At 35.7% G+C, this 19,823-nt stretch overlaps 1 long non-coding RNA gene across 2 annotated transcripts in view; it reads left to right on the top strand.

The window, feature by feature from the left end:
* LOC106027434 (uncharacterized) overlaps positions 1 to 19,823 on the top strand; it is a 133,773-nt gene that overhangs the window by 17,098 nt on the left and 96,852 nt on the right. For both annotated transcript variants that reach the window (XR_001201024.2, XR_010048835.1), the window contains exon 2: positions 13,174 to 13,349. This is a non-coding gene — a long non-coding RNA (uncharacterized LOC106027434). The remainder of the gene's footprint in view (positions 1 to 13,173; positions 13,350 to 19,823) is intronic.

The raw sequence follows: 19,823 nt of genomic DNA, 5'->3' as shown, positions 1-19,823 counted from the left end.
AGTATATGGACTTAGTAATGGAATCTACAAAAACTGAATAATAATAGTAGTGGATGATAGAATGGTGTTTGCCAAGGGTCCAGGGATAGTGAAATGGAGAAATGTTGAAAAAATGGCATAATTTCATGTGATATTTCTTCACTTAATATTGTTGTGCTTATACAAATTTAATGTATTAAGTAGATGAACAAAAATGGGTGAGTGGAAGCATAGCTAGATTATAGTAAAGAATAATGCCATTGGTTACTGAAGTTTATAGGAAACAATGAAGAGAATCAGAAAAGATAAATAAGGAATTTAACAAATCCTACAATTGTGTACTTGTATCCTGTCATTTTCAGTGAAAAGTCTACATTTATAAGAAGTAATAATTATGAATTTTTATGATTGGATTGGAACATACACAAATATCTATCTATCTATCTATCTATAAAATAGTAGCCCTAATAACATCCTATAAAAAGTAGGAAAATACCTATGGAGAAGTAACCTTTCTTTCACTACAATGTTTGTGTAAGTTGGACATTGATTTTGATAAATTAAGATGTATAATGTAAACCCTTGAGAAACTGCAATATTACTAAAAGCATTAAATTATTGTACTAGAAGATAACCACCTAATATCAGACAATGCAAGAAAAATGAGGAAGAGCAATAGCAGCATGCACTATAGAAAACAATAATAAAGCTCCATAAGTAAAATTCAACCACAATGATAGTAACATAAAATGGAAATGAACTAATAAAATCGTATGACAGAGTAATCAGATTGGACAAAAAAAGAATGAGATGCAACTATTTTCTGTCTTCAAGGAACATCTTTCAAATACAAAGATGTACATAATTTAACAGTAAAGAGACAGATAAATATATACAATATGAAAACTATAAGCTTTCTAGAGCTCTGTGGATATTCTAATGATGCACAAAATGGACTTAAAACTTTTACAGAGGTTAAGAGGGATAATAACTTTGTAATAAAAGTTTCAATTAATCAACAAGACATGATGTTATACATATGTACACTTCATAACAGAATCCAAAGCAAGACAAACCAAACCAAACCAAAACAAGAAAAAAAAAAACCCAAGAAAACACTGATTAAATTGTAGAGAAGAATAGAAAATTTGCAACATTGATGGGGTCCTAATTGTCCCACTACAGTCTTGCTGCAACAAGTAGGCAGATATTTGACAGGCAAAAGAAATGACCAACTCTATTAACCAGATTTAATAGATGTTAATAGGACAACACACACAAAAACAGTAAGATACATACTATTTATTTTCTTTCAGTTCACAATAATATTGTCTAAATTTGAACTTTTACTAAACTATAAAATAAATGTTCATATACTGAAGGAACTGAAATCATAAAATATATATTCTTCAACAAAAATAGAACAAAATTAGAAAATCTAGGAGTTGCAAAAATATATAGAAATTGTGTTAAAGAAATTATAGGGCAAATTAGAAAACACCCTCAGACACAGGAGAAACAGAATACATTATACTAAATCTTAAGAGAATCAGCTGAAGCAATGCTCAAAGTACATTATAATGCAAATGTCTGCACTGCAATAGAAAGAAATGTTCATATCAATAACTTAATCTAATTTAAGGCACAGGAATGTATAGCTAGCTAAACTGAGAGCAAGCAGAGACAGGAAATGATGAAAATTATAACAGAAGTAAATATAACATAGAAACAATGGAGGAAATCCATGAAACAACAGGATGGTTCATTGAAAAGTTCAACAGAATTGATAAACCTTTAGCTGTATTGATCAAGAAGGAAGAAAGAAATTGCCACACCTAGGAATAAACCAAGGGGACATCAGTACCGATATTACCATGGTAGAGTATAAACATATACTATGGGAAGGGAGGTGGCAGACTAAAATCCAGCATCATATCACAATATGTCTAGAACTTTGATTGGCTACACTGGGAAAGCAATAAACTTAGTGAAGAGAAATAGAAGCAAAGTGCTGGGAATTAAATTACTGACAGGAAAACCAGAAATCATAGACAAACTGGAGAAACTGATACAATGCAGATAAAGAAGGAGGCAGTCTGGAGCGTTAACCCATGGAGGGAGACTGTCTCCACTGGCTAAGGGTAAACACAGAAAGGGTCAGCAACCCCAGAGAAAAACAGACCAGGTCAGCAATGGTAACCTCAAGAAAATGCCATGGCTTCTGTTAACTGCAAAAACAGCTTCTTATTCTGAAAGTAAGTCCTCTCACATGGCAGGATGGAGTTGGAGCAGAAATGTGCTGCAGTGCCCGCCATTTTTAAGAGTGATTAACCAGGAGCCATTTTGAGAAGAGTTAATTGTTTCAGACTGAGGGACTTTGGAAATCAGCAACCATAGAAAAACCTTCAGGTTATTCTTCAGGTTTTCTGGGTCACCCTACTGCAGTGACTAGGATGGAGATAGCCACAGAGACATCTCCAGAGAGGGTCTGGGCTATGAATAGACCCTCTGAGAAGTTTAAGCAGTGGTAATTTCAGGAAGTCGTGCTCTCTGTGGTGAGAAGCCAGGCTGGTTCCATGTAGTTTTCAGAAGCATCTGGTTCTAAAAGTCCTGGCATTAATTCCATCTGACTGCTTGAGCATCAGTCCTGCTGCCTACATGCAAAACAGACCTCTGTGATCTGTTTGTTTCCCTACCTGCCAGTGTGATCGGGGGAATCACCTTGGATTGGATGGTTACCACAACCTCGGATGTAAGACAGATGACCCTTTGGAAAATGGTGGATCACCTCACAAATCCACAGGTTGCAAAGCTAGGCAGAGAAAGCAGTATGTAGGGAGGCACAGACAGCTGTGGAAACTGGGAGTTTCTGATGTAAGTACAGCCACTGGGTACACACCCTCGACTGGCCATGCCTCAGCAGGAAAAGTGAGGCAAGACTCAGCACTTGCACACCCACAAAGAGCATGGAAATGATAGAGGAGGATTTAGTAGTTACTCTCTGTATCCCCCAAATCTGGTAGATTCCAGTACTAAAGGCCCTAGAGAGCAACTACTCCTTCAAACACAAAGAAAACTATTGAATCATTTATGTTTTATTTTTTCCTACATTTATTAAACTGTTATTAGTACATGCATGCAGTACATAATGATTACATTGACTGTAGGAATCAATACATATGAAAAGTGAAGATTTTAATTCATTTTTTTCTCTTTCTTTCCACCTCACTTTTATTTTGCCAGCATCAGATTCGTATTTTTATCTTATAAAACTTCGTAAAGTTAATCATCAAATATGCAGACTAAAACCAAGGCAAATAGGTCAAAAACTTGTAAGACAGTTGTGCTGAGTTAGGGTGTGCTTTTTGTAATCCATGCTGGATTACAGTAATTCTGTCTCTGTCTCTGTCTCTGTCTCTGTCTCTCTCTCTCTCTCTCTTTGGTCTTTTTGAGATAGAGTTTCACCATGCAGTTGAGGCATGACCTGACTTGTAGCCCAGGCTAACCTCAAACTCATGGCAGTTCTCCTTCCTCAACCTAACAAGAGCTGGGATTACCAGGGTGTGCCACACCCTTGCCATGGAGTAACTCTTTTCTCTCTTTTTCTATTATTTCATATTGTACTTATATATTAAGTTTCTTATATTTGAGAAGCTTTGTTATATTTAAGCTTCTTGCTTGATTTATTTCACTTAATATTATGGTCTCAAGGTCCATCCATTTTCCAACAAATGACCACAATTTATCTTTCTTTATGGAAGACGGGTACTCCACTGTAGATAAACACCACATTTTCTTTATTCATTTATCTGTAACTGGACATACAGATTGTTTCCAAGATTTAACTGTTATGAATTGTGTGCTATACACATGGCTATGCATACGTCACTGTGGTATTATAACTTTAATTCTTTGGGAAAGATACCTATCTGACTCAAATGGAAATTCTAGTTTTTTGTTTTTTTTTTTTTTTTTTTTGAGCAATGTCCTTACTGAATTCCAGAGTGATTACATCAGTTTACACTTCAACCAAGGAAGATTTCCCTTTTTCCACAAGCCTGCCAGCATTTGTTATTGGTTGATTTCTTGATGGTAGCCATTTATTCTAGAGTGAGATGGAATTTCGGTATTATTTTCACTTGCATTTCTCAAATGGTATACTTTTTCATATATTCTACATTTTTTCATATATTTAGTCACTGATTGTGTTTCTTCATCTGTGATGTATCTATGCATTTCAGGTGCCCATTTATTAATTAGATTTCTTTTTCTTAATTGGGTCTTTAAACTTAGAGTACCTAATTTTTTTAGTCCCTTATATATCTATATATTACTCCATTGTCTGAGGAGTAATTGGCCAAATGTTTTTCCATTTTGTAGGCTCTCTGTTCACGCTTTTGGTAGCTTTCTTTATTATGGAGATGATTTTTAATTTGGTGAATTTGTCGATTCTTGATATTATTTCTTGCACACCCTGAGTTTTGCTGAGAAAGTCTTTGCTTATCCCTATGTCTTCAAGAGTTTTACATATTTCGTCTTCTAGCAGATTAAATGTTTCTATTCTCATGTTTAGATCTTTAATCCATTTTTATTTTAGTTGCTACATGGTAAGAGACATGGTTCTGGACTCTGACTTTAGCATGTAGAAAGCCAACTTTTCCAGTACAGGAGAAAATGTCTATCTTTCTCAAGCAAAGGAGTTTGTCCCCTTTGTCAGTGATAAGGTAGATGAATGGGCTTGGAGTTGGTTTTGTGTCTTCTATTCTGTTACATTGATCCACAAGGTTTTCCTCTAACAATATCAGTATAGCTTTGTCATATAACTTGAAGTGTAGAATTATGATGCTCCAGCCTTGCCCTTGTTGCCAAGAGCTGCTTTTGCTATTCTAAGTTACTTTTGGTTCCATGTGAACTTTAGGATTGCTTCTTGGATTGCTACTCTCAATATTAATGGTCTCAGTTCCCAAATCAAAAGACACAGATAGGCATAATGGATCAAGAAAAAGCCCAAAAATATGTAATATACAAAAATATTTAATTAAAAATATACATATTAAAATTCAAAGTATGACAATAATAGTTTATGCAATGGGAACTAGGAAATAAATGGGAATACCTATCCTAATTTCAAAGTAGATTTAAAGCAAAGACTGATCAGAAGAGACAAAGAAGGTCACTACATATTGGTTAAAGACAAATTCAGTAGAAATAGTTAATAATTATAAACATATACACACCAAATACAAGCACCCTAACGTTATAAAACAAACACTAATGGATATGAAAAATAAGATAAATAAATATACAATTGTAATGAGGGAACTTTATACTCCACTGTCTTAAATGAACAGATCATTTAGGCAAAAATCAAAAAAGAAATATCAAAGTTAAACCAAGACTTTGGACACATGTACTTAGTAGTTCTCTACAGAGTGTTCCATCCAATAGTAACAGATTACACACTCTCAGCACCACAAGTGACTTTCTCAAATACTGTCTCATAAAGCATACTTAGGTAAGAGAAAAATAACTGCAATTATCTCACCCATATTATTGGTTCCTAGTTCAATGAAACTAGAAATCAATGGCAAAAGACACCGTGGAAACTATTCAAATACACTAAAATTAAATAACAATCTCTTCAATAATTAATGGGTCACAGCAAAAATTAAATAAGAAATTTGACTGTTTCTACAATCAACTACAATGCAAGTATGATGTGATTACCTAAGGGACACAATGAAAGCAATCCTAAGTGAGAAGTTTATAATGATGAATTCCCACCTGAGAAAAACAGAATGAGCTCAAATAAATAACCTAATGATGTGCCTTGAGGAAGGAAATTATAAAGGTCATGGCAGAAATTATTGAAATTGATAATGAAAAATAGAATTAATGAATCAAAAGAGTGGGTTTTTTGAAAGACTGAAGTAAACAGATAAGCCCTTATAATAAGGATAGAAAAGATAAAAACCCAAGCAATTAAAAATGAAAAAGTCAAAAGTCACAATTAATTCTGCCAAAACCCAGAAATATTATTGGTAACTACTTTGATAACCTTCACTCTAATAAAATGAAAATTCAGGAGAAATTAATGTTTTCTCTAGTTCTGCAAGGAATATTACTGACATTTTCAGTGGGACTGGATTAACTCTGTAACGATTTTGAAAGTGTGGGTGTTTTGATTATATTTGTTCTGTCTACCCAAGAACAGAGGATATCTTTCCATTTTGTAATATTCTTTTTAATTTCCTTTTACAGAGTACTATAGTTTTCGTCATAGAGGTCTCCCATTTCCTTGGTTAGATGAATTCCTAGGTGTTTTATTTTTCTTAATCCTACTGTGAAAGGTATTTTTCCTTATTTTCTCTCCCTGAGTTTGTTATAGTTGCTATTGAGTTTTGAGTATTGATTTTGTGTCCTATTATGCTACTGAAGTTGATTATTAGTTCAAGGAATCTGTTGATGGAGTTTTGGGGGTCTTCAATGTAGAGGACCATGTAATTTGCAAATAGTGAAAATTTGATTTCTTCCCTCACTGTTTATAATCTTTTTATTTCTTTCTCTTATCCAATTGCTCTATATAACATTTTGAGAACTATATCTAACAGAAGTGGTAATGTGGACATCTTTGTTCCTGATTTTAGAGGTGAATATTTCAGATTCTTTTCATTTAGTACGATGTTGGTCATTGGTTTGTCATAGATGGCTTTCATCAGATTGAGGTAAAGATGTTGTATCCCTTTTTTTCTTCAGGGTTATTACCATAAATGAATTTTGAGTTCTAGTGACTTTTTAGGATTTTGGTTTTATTTCTTTGTTTCTTTTGAAAGACTGAAGTAAACAGATAAGCCCTTCATATTTTCCTTTCTTTCCTCTTCATTTAATTCTTTTTTCTCTATCTATGCTGTATTATTTTTATTTCATTCTATTGATTTTTATACTTTAATTAGATATTTTATTTCATGTCTCTGCTTTTCCTCACTCTTTATCAAATTTTATTTTTTTATTTCACTTTTCACAGCCTATTTTATTGCCACTAATGTTTTATTAACTTTTAGATATTTAGTTTTCTCTATGCTATTATTATTGAAATTTTTGCTGTTGTTAATGGTGATATATAGGTATTCATGATCAACCTAGGAACATGATTTAAATAGAGAAAAATGGAATGATTTTTCTCTATTATCAGGAAGAAGCAAAGGGTGTCTATTCTATCCACTCTTGTTCAATGTAGAACCCTAAACTTTAGCACAATCAGGAAATAGTAAAGAATAAAAATACATGCATATGAAATGACAGACTAAACTATCACTATTTATAGTAACAAGAACATTTATATTAAAGACCCAAAAAACTCCACCAAAAGAATCCTAGAACTAACAAAAATATTCAGCAAGGCAGCAGGCATTGAAATCAATACACAAATATGAAAAGATAATAAACTGACTGAGAAACAAATTACAGAAATGTTACCATTCACAATAGCTTCAAAAACTAAATAAATGGGAATAAAACTCGTGAATAAGTGAATAATCTAATGAGAACTGTAGTTCTGTGAAAAGGGAGGATGAAGAGGATGACAGAAAATGGAAAGCTATTCTTTATTACTGAATATGCAGAACCAGTATTGTCAAAATGGCCATACTATACAGTGATACATAAATTTGTGATAGTTAACTGATTACATCAATTTGAGTAAGAAATGCTCAACTAAATTGGACGAGCATAGTTCTTGGTGTGGCTGAAGAGATTTACTGAAGACAGAAAACCCACTCTGGATCTGAGTGGCACCATGACAGGTTTGTCACCTGAATGGAATAAAACAGAAATGAAGAAGGAAGGCTCATATTTATTTTTTCAAAGAAGCTCCAGTCTTTACTTTTACAGTGGCCATGGTCCCGTGACTACCAGCTCGGACTCTTCAGACTTCCTTCACAGAATCTTTGGTCTCCTGATCCTGACTTGCACTGGGTACTACAGTGAACCCAAACCTTTGAACTTTGACTGGATCCTTCAGATCTGCAGATGCAGACAGCCCTATTTCACTCCTCCATGCATGACTCTCAGGGAAGTCACTATAAGTCTACTGTTAACATTTATATATCTGTTTCTTCAGTGAACATTGACTGATACAAGATTTAATGCAACCCCCATCAAAAATATGAATAGCATTAGTTATAGAACTAGAAAATAGAATCCTAAAGTTCACATGAAACCACAAGTGATTAAGAATAGCAATGAGAGCAATTCATGAGCCACCAAAATCCCAAATTTCAAAGTACGGTACAAAGCTACACTGATAAAAGCAGCACAATATTGGTACCAAAGAGAGATGTGAAAGAATAGACCAGAATGAGGAATGGAATTAAATCCCCAGGCACATTCAGCCAACTGATCTTCAACAACAGGGTCAAAAATACACCGAAGGAAAGATACTCTTTTAAACAAATGGTACTGAAAAAAAAATGCCTATCCACATCAAAAGATTAAATTTAGAGCCTTTATCTCTCAAAATGTACTAGACCAAAATGAAAATGGATAAGACCTAAATGTGATCTAAGACCTAAATGTTGAAACAGAAGCAGTCTTCTAGAGGGTAAGTGTAATTCTTGAAGACATAGGCACAGGCAAGGACTTTTTAAAGAGCACAATACATTTCATGAAAATTATAAACTCAAACATTATGTATGAATACAGGCAAACTTTGCTCAATTTGATATGGACATTTATAAAATTCAAAGCTGACATCAATATTTAGTGGCCAGATATTTTACTTGTATTCCCAGGAATTACACAAGGTTGTCTTAAACAAGAATAATAGAAATTTGTAATTATATATACTAGAAAGAAAGAAAACAGAAGACATGACTATGTATATGGGGAAATCTGAGAATTTAATGTTTCCTGGAATTAATTAATAATTTCGCTGATATGATATACATACCTATCAATCCATCTAGCTATATCCCAGTTGTGAATCTAGACATAAGTAAAATTTCATAAATAAAATCAAGAAAAAACATTTAATTTATAGTAACAAATTAAGAATCGGATGAATAAAATGAAATCTGGCAGATGCCCACTGGGAAGAGTTCAGGGAAAAGGGTATGGATTGTGTCCCTTAACTCACACAATACAGAAAAATTAACTAGAAATGGATCACAGATTTTTTTATAGAAAACAGATAAAATAAAATTTCATAAGAAGATGATAGAATAACAATAGTCAATATTTTGCATAATATTATCTTTACAGTAGGTACTCTGAGTCTAAGACATGGGCATAAAAAATTCTCCAACTGATATTACTGTAGACCATTTTTAATGAACTAACAGACACTGACAGTATGACTAACATGCATTTTTCTCTCTTTTCCTTACCTTTCTTTCCCACACCCCCATCCTAGTTTTTCTTTTTTAACAGTGTCATCTCATTTCACAAAATCTATTATACTTGTAGACCTTATTTACTCTTCTGTTTCTCACATCAGGGGAACAATATGATGTTTATACATGTAAATCTGATGTATTTCACTAGTGAGTATGGTCTCAAGTTGCATCCATTTACCTATGAAAGTCTCAGGTTTATCCTTCTTCATAGTTCAGTATTATGCCATTGCATAAAACTGCCACATGTTTTTATCCATTCCTTGGTTTCTGAGCATTTGGGTTGTTTCCATGACTTAGGTTTTACAAATTGTGCTGCTGAAAACGTTGGTGCACATTTATAGTTTGGGTACGGTACTATGAATTCTTCTGGGAAGATACCCAGAAGGGGAGTAAATGGATGGAGTGGGGCCTGCAGTTTTGAGGAATCCCCGTCCTGCTTTCCACAGTGCTGCAGTCTGCACTCCCAGCGACAGTGGAGAAGGACTCCTTTTTCAGTACAGCCTCTCCAGCATTTTTACAGATTGATTTTTTTGGTGATAGTCATTATTCCTGGGATATTATTTTTAGGAGACCTTACCTTTTGTGATCACTAACTGTGGACCCGTGCTCAGGTTCTGAAATTCATCTTCAGTCTCACTGAAGCGGTTTTGCCAACTTTCAATGGAAATTTTAATATCTTAAGTATGTTTTAAACTTTTTCATACATTCTGTTACTTTCCTATATTGACAATTCATGGTTTCCATTCTTTTGATATTACCATCTTTTTCTGTGTATATCTACTGTAGGTTTGCTGACGAATTCCTTTATGAACACTGACATTTTTTTTTTTTTACCAGTGAGATCATTTCTGATCTAATTTTCTCTGTAGCATCCTCATTTGTTTCTTTCTTCTTTTTTTGGCTGCAATCTTTTCAGAAATTTCAGGTATGTGACTTCTATTTTCCTCTATCTTCTTGTTTCCTGCACTTGTTCTTGGTGGCCTGGAAGTCTGAGATTGAATCTTGCTTCTTTGTCTTGTCATTTTGTATTCCAAAATTTTTTATGTTGTTATCTTTGTTGATCCTTGTAAATCTTTTTTTGTAGTAGTTAACTATGATACTAGTATCAGGTCTCTGTAAGTAAAGTCTGTTCCTCAGGGATGTCTTCTGTGTGTAGGAGGTTCTTGACTTTTGTCCCAAGATCCTACCTTCCTAGTTAATTAGAAGTGAGATGTTGGTATCCCTTTGGCTCTGTCCCGTTCTTTGTGGCTAGGCTGTGGTGAGTCTATTATCCCAGGGCTTCCCTGTATTGTTACAGAAGGGACAGCAACTGATCACAATAGACATGACATCCTAACCAAGGTAGTATAATAAGCAACAACAATAACATCAAGCAGTTCAAAAATTGAGAAACTATTGTAGCTATTATTTTTGTGCTTTAAAACATAAGGGCAAAATCTGCAGTTATATAACAGAACTGATCATAAATTGAGAGCTTGTATGTAATGCGTTTCCCCCTGGGGTGGGGAGATTTAAGAAGGATGGCGAATAAAACCAGGATAACTTAAATGAAAGCAGAAGCACAGCTGCAGAACAAAGGATGATCATGTACACTTTGACAGACTGGAGGAGTGGACAGAAGAGAGAGAATGAGGGAGTAAGCAAGGGATTATCTGAACTTGGTCTCTGGGGTTGGGGCTGGAATCTGTTTTCTGTGGCTGCAGTTCTCCCCAGCTGTTTAGAAAGAAGAAACAAAGATAAGAAAAAAGAAATGAGATAAGAAAAAGAATAAAGAAAAAGAGAAAGGAAAAGGGAGAGAGAGAGAGAATGAAAGAGAGAGAGAGAGAGAGAGAGAGAGAGAGAGAGAGAGAATGAAAGAGAGAGAGAGAGAGAGAGAGAGAGAGAGAGAGAGAGAGCAGCCCCACCAGCCTGATCCTCTTCTGTGTGTCTTTGTCCCCATGCACGGCGCTGGCTCACCTAGCTTACCACCTGCTGCTTCACATTGCTATTGATTTTTGACTGTTCCACACTGCCAGTCCTACCTGTCCAGCCTGTGCACGCTGGTCTGGGCTCTACTGTGTCGGTAGTGTTTTCTGTCATCTCTGGCTCTTCTGGCACAGTTCACCTGGCTCACAGCAGCAATGGCAGTGGGAGGAGGGGAGGGCCTCTGCCCACAGTTTGTAATGCAACAATTACAATAAAACATTTGGAAGAAAATATATGATTAAATATGCATGGCTTCAGATGAGACAAGTATTTCTTGTATATGAAAACCAAAAAAAGTAACCACAAAGGAAAATATGGCTAAGATGGGCCATATCACAATTTAAAGCTTTTGAACTGGAGGGCATAAACTCAATAAACTGAAAAGATAACATTTGAAAATAATATACTGATAAGGAATGGGCAGATACATGAATATATATAGAACTCTTAGAACTCAATAATTAAAAGTCAGATAATTCCAAAATATGTGAAGAATTTGAAAAATATTTTAAAGAGGATATGCAAATTCCAATGTGATAAAAAGAAGTTATACAAAAATCTTATGCAATATTCTCACTATGTTTTGTATCAGATACATTTTAATCAAACAACAATGAAACAACTCTTCCCATTCATTGTGATGGTTGCTATTAAAAAGCAAACAAAATCTACAAAAGAATCTCAGAGAATTGTCAATATTACTAAGGATGTAGAGAAATCAGTATCTTCATACATTACTATTCAAAATGTAAAATGATATATTCACTTTGGAATAACTTGGCTATTCTTCAAAATGTTGAACGTATTACCAGATGTGATATTTAATTTTACATGTCAACTTGACTCTGCCAGGATGTGAATGTGTATCTGGTAAACATTAATTCTGGGTGTATCTGTGAAATATTCCTAGAGTATATTAGTGTTTGTACTATTAGGCTAAGTAAAGCCCAGATTTCTGTAAGCCTCATCCACCTACTGATGTCCAGCTTTCTCTCCGACTGCATGAAATGACATGTCAGTCTTCTCCTGTCACTGAAAGTAGGACCTAAAATATCATTAGTGATCCTGGTGCTCTGGACTTTGAACCCAGTCTGGAATTTATACCATGAGATTTTCTTGGCATCCAAATGTAAAAGACAGGTTGTGGGATATCTCAGCCTCTACCATATGTACCTCACTTCTTATATTAAACTAGTTTAATCTCTTTGTCTTTGTTTTAATTTACTTATCAATTCAAACACTAATATACTCTAGAAGAACCTTCAAAGACACACTTGGAAATGCTATCTACCGTTCTGAATCTACTAGCAGAGAGGGAGGGAGAGAAGGAGGGAGATGGAGAGGGAGAGGGAGAAGAAGAAGAAGAAGAAGAGAGAGAGAGAGAGAGAGAGAGAGAGAGAGAGAGAGAGAGAGAATTCAATGCTGATTTAAGAGTCAGTGGTAGAAAGGGATACTGTGTGGAATCTTTGACCAACCCTGATAGGAGAATCATCATGGGAAACCTTAGGAGTTTTGTAGAAATATTTGTTCTTCCCTACAGGTAACCATACTCCTTTTGAGAGCTCCTCATCTGTGACTGTCCCTTAGTAATAACTTAATGTTTACCTTTGGTCACTAAGTAGCCATGAGAATTGGTATTCCTTGAAATCATGATGCAAATGATATGTGGCCTGCCAAAAAAAGTCAGTCATGTGCCATGGTACTTTATTATCAAGTCAAATGCAGATGGTATATATAGAGTTGGGCCCAAGAAGGCTTTGGAAGTACACGTATTACATGATAAAGTACCAAGATGTTCATGGTTCTGATGACTGTTCCTCTGTGTTTTCTCTTCCAGGCTGCACTTATGTCTCATGAGAAGTTGACATAGGAATAAAATATTCAGCATTTACGTATTATTTTGAACAGTATGTAGGCATTGCCTGAGAGTGGACAGCTATAGCAGTACATTCACTTTCTGGGTCAGGCCAAAGGGCACTTACAAAGAATACCTTACAGTGGGATAAAGTTTTGGTAAGTGCATCTACCTTCTCACTTTTCTGAGAATGAGAGATGACAAGATAAAAAGTTATATATAGATTTGTGGATTGTGATTAATTACTTAGCTGGACAATCAGGAATTTGAATGAAATATAATTAGGAAATTATTCACAGAGGGGCATGTGGATAAGTCTCTGTGTCCATAAGAAGTATGAAGGTATTTGGAGGATTTTTCATAATCAAGTGGAGATGGTCACTCATGCTGACTCATTGTGTGGATGTAATTCAGCTTCTTGGTAGTCAACCCTTTCATTGCCCCATGGATTTGTGAATAAGGTGTCCGCGATGGCATGAATGGTGTTTATCCACAGATGGTGGGAGAGATGGATGGACTTCTACCCAGTAAGGCTGACTAGGTTTTAGCTACTGCTGAGGGCTTCATTTTAAGCAACAGAGACCAAAACCCTTGGTCCCCTAAATGGCTCTGTTCCCCAACATGATCAGCCAACAAGTTGTTGATATGTTCATTTTTCTCTCACTGCAATAGAGCTTTACTCTGGATACAGATTTTCCTCCCAGTGTATAGTTCTTTAGACAGAACTATTATTCAGGGCCTTGCAGAATGCCTTATTGATCATCCTCATCTTCCACACAGCACTGCTTCTTGGCAAGACACTTCACCACAAGGGAAGTGCAGCAAGGAGCTCCTGCTCATTCACTGGTCTAATCACATCCTCTACCTTCTAGAAACACCTGGCTTAATGGAGTGATAGAATGGCTTTTGAAAGCTGTAGTTACAGCATCACATGGATGATAATGCCAGGAAGCCTGGGGCAATATTTTTCAGAAAGCTACATATGCTTTGAGTCCATGCCCAATATATGGTTCTGTTTCTCCTATTACTAGGATTAACCTGTCCACAGAATCAAGGGGTAAAACTAAGGGTTATACTGTTCACTATCACCCCTAAGGATGCTTTATCACATTATTTTCTTCCTGTCTCCACAACTTCTTGCTCTGCTGGCTTACGCATCTTACTAGCAAAGAGAGGACCATTTCCATTAGGAGATATAACAATGACTCAGTTGGCCTAGAAATTAGGATGGTTACCCGGACAAATTTTGGGTTGCTGATACATCCAAACCAAGAAAGATAGTTACTATGGTAGGTGGAGGAAGTTCCCTACCATGGGGAAATTGGACTGCTTCTCCACAAAGAAGGTAAGGAATTACATATTTGGAATACTAAGGATCCCTTGGGGCATCTCTTAGTATTATCAAACCCTGGGATGAGGTCAGTGGAAACTTTAGAAAACCTAATGCAGGTGAGACCACTAGTTGCCCAAACCATTTGGAAAGAAGGTTTGAAGCTTTCGTTATAGTACCAAGTATACAATCGCAATGGGCTTTGAGACTTGTGGAAGGCAAAGCAAACACACAATGAACAGTAGAAGCTGATAGATATAGACAGAATTGTCATGGATATTTCCTCCTTATTTGGTTTTGAATATTATGTATGCCTTTCTAATCCACTGATTCTGTTTCTTTGGAAAAACTTACTACTATCTTAGACTTCTCACTCCTAAATGTAAAAACCAAGAAACTTGAAAATATATTTCCACACAAAGGTTTGTGTAACATTGTCTATTGTGGCATCTTTCATAATAGTCAAAAGTGGAAATAATCTAAATGTGTTTCAAGCAATGACTAGATGAATAAAATTAATCTCCAAATGATGAAATATTGTTCAGCAATAAAGAGGAATGAAGAACATATAGAAAATGAAAAACTGATGAACCTTGAAACATTATACTTCATGAAGGAAATCAGTCACAAAAATGTCACACTGTTTTGTGATTTTATTGCTATGAAATGTACACAGTAGGCAAATCTGTAGAGACTGAAGATAGCTGTCTATGGTGGTCTAAAGCAGAGGGGAAAGGTAGGAATGGGGAGAAAATGTTATTGTACAGAACCTTCTTTTGGAGTGATGAAACTGTTCTAAACAGATTATGGTGATGATTCCACATAATACTATTGCATTTTACATTCTAATGTTTAAATGTAATGCAATGTGAGTTATATTTCAGTAGATGAGATGAGATATGTAAGGGAATTTTAAAGACTGGCAATTTGGCTGATGATGAAAGGAGAGGCTTCAAGGTGAGTAATGAGAAAAGCAATTGGAATTTTAGGAAGCGGCCTCAGTAGGTAGCACGTGAAATTCTCTCTGATGGTGTCAGTGCTCCGCCCAATGAATAACGAGCCAATGAAGGCTTTGAGCAGAAGAGCAAAGGTAGTCCAAATGGTGCTATAAGAGATTAATTCTGGCATTGTAGGGATTTTAGTTTAGAGAGACATCTTTCTTACATTTGAAAACACCATCGTTATGGGCCAAAATTATTCTTCATATTTTGTCAATGTAGCCTTTCTACAGGAACCAACCTAACTGGTTTGCCATTTCTCATATTTAAACTGTAGCTATCTTTCCTTATTCAATTCACCCTCTTACTGGAAATCATTATTCCTTGACCTCTACTAATATTTTCAGGCCCAGTTGGAAACACATTTCTCTAGAAATTTCTTTGAGTGCTTCCCATTCAACTCTGATCATTTATCTACATCTCTCAATATATAGTATGCTGCATTCATCATGTACAGCGTTGGTTCCCTTGCATATAATTGTGACATGAATATACATATACATATACATATACATATACATATACATATACATTTATATCCAGTACATAAATGGATAAGCATTTGTACATATAGTTAAATATGCACATTATGGTTTTGAATTTTGCTGAATGTGTTCTCAGTAACCATAATATATTATTGAATGTCTAAATAGCTACTCAAAACTTTTCTGGCTAATAAACTCCTTAAGGAACTTTATATATTTTCTTTTTGGTATGGGATCAAACTCATGACCTTGCACTTGCAAGGCAGGTGCTTACATCACTGAGCTAAATCTCCAGGCCCCTGGGAACTTTATATATTTTCAGCATACCCTTGAAGAATAAATTTTCCCCATCCCCATTCATATTCTGAAATTTTAACCTCTAGTGTGATGGATTAAGAAGTGGGACATTTGGAAGGTGATTACACCATTAGAATGGAACCCTTATAAACAGAAATGGGTGATCTCTCTCTCAGAAAGACAGAGAAATCTGCAGTCTGTAAATCAAAAATAGACTTTCATTAGATACTAGATCTGCTAATTCTTTGATCTTAGACTCCTGTATATCCAGTTCTGTGGGGAATAGAATGTTTCTTTTAGCACCCAATTTATAATATTGTTATAGCAGCCCCAAAAGATTAAGTCACTTTCTTTCAAGTCATTTGGCCAAATCTCACTGCTTTTCCATGACTTTTAATGCCTATGTTCTTGGTTTTCAGAATATGTGATGTATAATATACACTTCCCAGTTGGTCACATTGTTACAATAATATCAAAATGCATTGTTTTAACTTTCTCACTTCTGACACTTTATGACTAGTGTTATAAATCAATTATAGTGGCTTGGTGATGACATGAACTTCCTGCAAGAGAAAAGTATCATGTCACTGTGACTTCACTGCAGGTTGTGACTTCTAAAAGCAAATATTAGACATAGGAATGTTCTCACTCAACATCTTGTTCCGTAAATGTGTGTCACAGCTTATTCATTGCTGCTTGGTTTCATTAATAGGCAGTTTCAACTTGCAATTTGGCCCAAGGAGAAGGATCAGCATGAGTCAGAAGTACAGCCATTGTGGCTTCTGAAGTGCATGAGATGTTTAAAAGATGGGTTTGCTTTGTAAGAAAGCGCATCTGGCTGACTTCATTAAGACCCACTGTAATGATGCCCAAACGCAAGTGGAATAAATAAAAGCTGCACATTAAAAAAAAATCTCATGGAGAGACACAAACTGTCATATTTCTCTTTTTGACCAAGAAATGAAAATTAAATGATTTTATCATTAATTCTATGTCCATTATCATGATTACCAGGAAGAGCATTTGATTTCACTTCAAAATGCACTTACGTTAAACTTATGGAACTTTAGCTTAATATTCTGACCCTTACTATGTGCTTACTGCGGAACAAACTGTACAAGCTTTATGACCTTTAGTTCCAATCGCGTTAGTAAATATTTAAAAAGATCAAATGATGGACAATTGATATACAATGTAAAAGTTCTATAAATTTATTTTACAAGGTGAAGAATGTCAAATTAAACATCCAGAATAAAAAGGTATCTAAAAATAAGTGGTGAAATATTTTCTTGAGAGAAGCCTCGAACAATTTAATATTTATTTATTTATTTATTTTTGGATCATGAAGTAATTCTGTATGCAACACCTAAACTTAAATATTGAAATCTGTTACTAGGCCACTTGTTAAAAAACAACATTGGGGTGGGATGGGCATTTACCTCAGCAGTACAAGTGCCTGCCTGGCAAGGGCAAAGTTGTTAGTTAAACCCCTGGTACAAACTGAGAGAGAGAGAAGAGAGAGAGAGAGAGAGAGAGAGAGAGAGAGAGAGAGAGAGAGAGAAAGACAGAGAGACAGAGACACAGAGACAGAGAGACAGAGAGACAGAGAAAGAGAGAGAGAGGAAACATTGGAAAAGAACAACATTGGAAAAACATGCCTTTTTTTAGTCCTGGCGAGTAAGCTGGGCCCAAACTTGTGATCTTCCTGCCTCTGCCTTCTAAAGTGCTAAAGTTAGAGTTAAGCACCATCATGCTCAACAAGAAAGCAGTTTCTTTTCAAGTGCAATTAAAAAAATTCAATTGCCACAGATTTTGGAATTAATAGTGAATTGTAGCAAATGCTGAGGGAACAGATTAAGCTGTTCAGCTGCAAAGAATTCTTGTCAGAGATAGCAGTAATAGGTAACAGTTTGCGTCTCTGTTACCTTGTCAGAGGGAAATTCAACTGGCTAACAGTCTCTCCATATACATCCAGTCCACAGCAACAGGGGTTCCAGGGTAAAATCAAGCTACTTATACTCATGTGACTTGGATACTTGAATGAGAATGTAATATATACCAACGAATGGTAGGAGGGACGGGAAAACAGTAAAAATAAAGTAAATCTTTGAACTTACTGAGAAATGAAAAGTTTTATTAAGACGGAATCCTGATTACAGTGTGTCAGGATGGGATCCAGTTATGGAGTCTGAAGCCAAGTTAGGCAATGTACTGAGAGAGAAACCCAGCTGTATATATAGGGAAATACTAGTACATACTAATATTAATAATAATTAAGCAAACATTCACTGATTATTTAATAAGTGAAGAATACAATTCCTTATGATACATTATTTTACATACTTCCTACTTCAGATCTAGATCTAAGGCATATTTACCACCACCTTATCAATAAAAATTTGAAGCAAAATGGGTTCGAAAAACAACATTGTCAAAGTGAAACAAGGAATGTGCATCTTGGAATTGGGCTCTGGGGTTCTAGCTCTTAGGCATTCCGTTTTCCTGTCTTCAGTTTTATGATTGTGGAGAAAAGGACAGAGTCACCATAGTTGAGTTCATACTGGAAGATGTCAACATCCTCCCAGTGGCTGGAAATAAAGATGATAAGTGAGAAGTTTATTACTGACTTGAGAGAAGTCTGCATCTGAGATAGGAAAGCAATTTCTGTATCGGGTCTAAGATGTGATGAAAATGCAGAATCAGAGGATGGAAGTGAAAATTGGTTAGGTAGGAAGGTTGCAGGAGGAGGTATGCTCCAGGAAGGGGCTGAGACAGAGAGACAGGCATCTGTATCGGGTCTAAGATGTGATGAAAATGCAGAATCAGAGGATGGAAGTGAGAATTGGTTAGGTAGGAAGGTTGCAGGAGGACGTATGCTTCAGGAAGGGGCTGAGAAGAGAGACAGGCATCTGATGATGAGGTGAAGACTCAGGTAGCAGCGGGCATGGATAGCAATGTACAAGGGATGGATTAGGATAGGAAGCCCGGGACTCAAAAGACATGGATAGTGCCTGTTTAATAACTGCTGCTTGAAGTAAGAATTGGTTGTTTTGGGACGGTCTTAGCTGCAGGGGGAAAAGACAAACAGGACTCTATGCTATTTTCATTCACATCGCCTGCTGTGTCTTGATTAACACTTTTCTTGTTTGGAGACAGTTATGACTCTACGTGCCTACAAGCCTATATCTTCAGATATGTGCAGGAATCAAACATAGCCACATAACTAGAAATTCGTTCCCTCAAATTTTCCATGGTGCATGCTCCTTGGGGAACTGCCTGGTAATTTTGTAATTGTACAGAAATAACTGGGTGAGGTGGTGAACTCAGAAATTTCCCAAAATTTAACAATATACAATATATCATGCATTGAAAACTTCCCTTCCTGATGCTACATTCAGGATATTTTCACATTTCCTCAAAATGGGAAAACACACTCTTCAAATTTCCCTCTCCTCCCTCATAGAAAAAATTAGGAAGTGAACTGGAAGTAAACAAAATAATTCATCATGAAAGAGACACAAC

The sequence above is a fragment of the Cavia porcellus genome, unplaced genomic scaffold (genome assembly GCF_034190915.1).
Source record: "Cavia porcellus strain 051 isolate PalLab524CR breed Dunkin Hartley unplaced genomic scaffold, mCavPor4.1 scaffold_7, whole genome shotgun sequence".
Lineage (NCBI taxonomy): Eukaryota > Metazoa > Chordata > Mammalia > Rodentia > Caviidae > Cavia > Cavia porcellus.
This window is presented reverse-complemented; position numbering and strand designations above follow the sequence as displayed.